The sequence below is a fragment of the Trypanosoma conorhini genome, assembly GCF_003719485.1.
Source record: "Trypanosoma conorhini strain 025E chromosome Unknown Tco_14.4_contig_00367, whole genome shotgun sequence".
NCBI classification, from domain to species: Eukaryota; Euglenozoa; class Kinetoplastea; order Trypanosomatida; family Trypanosomatidae; genus Trypanosoma; species Trypanosoma conorhini.
Genome location: NW_021704455.1, coordinates 1 through 2,979, shown reverse-complemented (window position 1 = coordinate 2,979; position 2,979 = coordinate 1). Strand labels below are relative to the sequence as shown.

The window sequence follows — 2,979 nt, the reverse complement described above, 5'->3', positions numbered from 1 at the left end:
CGTGTGGCAGACACGTGGGCAGACACGTGGGCAGACACGTGGGCAGACACGTGGGCAGACACGTGGGCAGACACGTGGGCAGACACGTGGGCAGACACGTGGGCAGACACGTGGGCAGACAGGCAGCGGCGCCGCGCCCTTCTCCTTTTCTCTTCCTTCTTCCTGTTTTTGTTGCTGTTGACTTTGCGTGACGCGGAGGAAAGACGATGACACAATTACAAAAAAAAAAATGGACGGGGAAGAGGGGGGGCTGCGGCGAAAGAAGGGCGAGAACAAAAACACGCAACCGCCGCCGCACGAGGGGCACGACGCACTCGCCTCCGTCCACGCCGAGAGAGAAAGAGAGAAATTAGTAGGGAGAGTGCGACGAATAGATGCAGAGGAAGAAAACCTGCAAGACCAAAGAAAGAAGGAAAAAGAAAACACAAACACAAACACAAACACAAACACAAACACACACGCACAAGCACACAAAAACACACAGACGCCAAAAACAAAAACAAAAAAAAAGTGAGACGCGTTTAAGCCGCATCGCTCCTTCATCTCCACCGCGCTCCCTGTCCTTTTCGCCATCGGTCGCTCTCCCGCCACATCGTAATGTGGGCACACGTAGGCGTCCTCCTCAGGGAGAGAAGAGTCATTTCTCGTCTCGCGTTGATTGTCTGCTTGATTGCTTTCTCTCTCCCTCTCCCTCTCTCTCTATATATGTGTGTTGCCACGGTGGCTTATTAGCTCACTACCCACGCTCCGCTGTTATTTCCGCCTGCAAACAAGTGAGGCAACACCGCACAAGACGTACACGGACATGTGGATGCCAATATATTACAAATAAATATATATATATATATAAATACACGTATGTGTGTGTGTATATTATATATATATATATATATATACCAGATGGAAGCGTGGAAATATGCGGAAGGACACACACACATACATAGGCGCGTGCACATGTGTGTGACTCCGTGTGTGTACGTATGTGTGTTGTTTATATACATCGTGGGGAGGGGGAGAGGAGGAAGACGGTAAAATGCGTGCATACGCGCACATAAATATATATATATATAAGTGAGGAAATATATGTAGAAATTAGTTAGTGCGAGGAGGCGCAGAGGCGCGAGGGGTAGTGAAAGATGTGGGGCGAGTAACCACCGTGTGAAAAGAATGGAAGAACAAAAAAAAAACAACAAAACAACAACACGCACACAGACAGTGGGAGAGAGAAAGATGAAAAAAAAGCATGATGTAAAGAAGAGAGCGAAGGTAAAGGTCCTCTCACGGCGTTCAATTACCCACAATCCGCACACGCCCACGCACGCAGAGAGGGAAGGAGAAAGAGAGAAATACACACGCACGCAGGTGCGTGGGGGTGGGGGGCTCTGCCGGGTGCCGCCTTGCAAGCGAGGGAGCACCGCAGCCGCGTGGAGTGGCCGCCACCACCCCCCGCAGTCGCCACACGCCCATGCGCCTCGTTTCCCCCCCCCCCCCTCCCCTCCTCTTCCTCCGCACGTTTTACTTTTATTTTCGCCGCCGCCGCCGCCGCCGCCGTCTGTCTTTTCTCCCCGCTGCTCCCCGCTGCGCCTCCCCCGCTGCGACCCCGGGACGCAGGAAACGTCAACGCGAGCGGCGCTGGGCATTCAACAAAAAAAGGGGCAAAACGCCACAATCGGTGGTCGGTGTTTTTTTTTCGTTTTCGTTTTCATTTTTTTTTCGTTTCTTCCTTAAAGACAACACCTGCCGTTGGCGCGGACGGAGAGGAGGAAGCGGCGGCAAGGAACAGGTACAACAAAGGCGCTGGCGCGCCGACGGCAGACGCGGAGAAAGACGCTGCCGATGGTGACGAAACAAAAAGAGGAAAAGACAAAAATAAATAACGGGGAAGTAAAAGAGAGAAACCTCGTCGGCAAAAGAAAAAGAAAAGAAAGAGGCAGGCGGAAAAGAACGAGGCAGGCGGAAAAGAAGCCCCGTGGGCACCACAACGACGGGGCCAACGCGTGCGTGCATGCATGCAACGCGGCGTCGCGCCTCAAGTAATCCCATTGCAGTACGGCATTGCAATAATGCTGCAATAACAAAGTGTGTGCGCGTGTTCAGCGGTTCAGGGGAGGGGTGGGGTGCAGGGGCGCTTGACACCTCGCTGGCTGTGTGCCCAGTGGCCGTGACAGCTGCGTCCGTGCCCGTCGCGCCTCCCGCCGCAGAGCAACCAAAAAATGAAGCTCGATATTTTTGCCTGTGAGGCTGTCGTGCCCCCCCCCCCTCTCTCCACACATACGCACACAAACACAAAGCCAGAGGGAGCGTGCGCAACCAATAAAACAACAAAAATGAAGAGAGAGAGAGAAAAAAAAGGGGGGGGTGCAGGAAGAAGCACGTGTGTTGTGTCTCAGCGCCCTCGCCCCGCAGAAACAGCTCCGCACGCAGAGGCAGGAAGGAAACAAAAAAGCCATAAAAAACGGGAGAAAATAAAGATAAAAAAAAGAAAAACCAAACAAACAAACAAACAAAGAAGAAAAAACATGGAACATTGGAACTTATACAAAAAAAAGACATGCGCCTGGCCGAAGGCTCGTCTCTTATACTCCTGCAAGAACAAAGTACAACACCAAAGAGGGGGATGAAAGGAGGATAAATGCATTGGCGCAGGGCGCGCCACGCTTCCTCCAAATACGAGGGGATCTACCCGGCCCACACGCCCTTGCACACAGAGAGAAGCGCAACAACAGCAACTCATGAAGCACATGCTACGGCAGCAGCGTTCCCGCGCCGTGAACTGGCGAGGTGGTAGCCGTTGTGCAGGCCACGCAACCACCGGAGCCCCCGCGTGGAGGACGCCATTACTGTTATTAGCCTGAGGGTGAGTGATGGGGAGGAGGGAAAGGGGGGAGGGTGCAAGCACGCAAAGCAAAGCAAAGCAAAAAAAAAAAACACCTTCACGCGCACTGGTCTTCAACGCGGTGTTTTTTTCCCCCCTCCCTT

The 2,979-nt window shown here is 52.9% G+C and overlaps 11 annotated features.

The window, feature by feature from the left end:
- Positions 1-420: 420 nt before the first annotated feature.
- Positions 421-457: a microsatellite.
- Positions 458-470: 13 nt separating this feature from the next.
- Positions 471-510: a microsatellite.
- A 163-nt stretch (positions 511-673) lies between these two features.
- Positions 674-701: a microsatellite.
- Positions 702-817: 116 nt separating this feature from the next.
- Positions 818-896: a microsatellite.
- Positions 897-1,051: 155 nt separating this feature from the next.
- Positions 1,052-1,070: a microsatellite.
- Positions 1,071-1,171: 101 nt separating this feature from the next.
- Positions 1,172-1,203: a microsatellite.
- Positions 1,204-1,477: 274 nt separating this feature from the next.
- Positions 1,478-1,508: a sequence feature (GA-rich).
- Positions 1,509-1,528: 20 nt separating this feature from the next.
- Positions 1,529-1,551: a microsatellite.
- Positions 1,552-1,682: 131 nt separating this feature from the next.
- Positions 1,683-1,722: a sequence feature (A-rich).
- A 741-nt stretch (positions 1,723-2,463) lies between these two features.
- Positions 2,464-2,520: a microsatellite.
- Positions 2,521-2,893: 373 nt separating this feature from the next.
- Positions 2,894-2,919: a microsatellite.
- Positions 2,920-2,979: the final 60 nt, after the last annotated feature.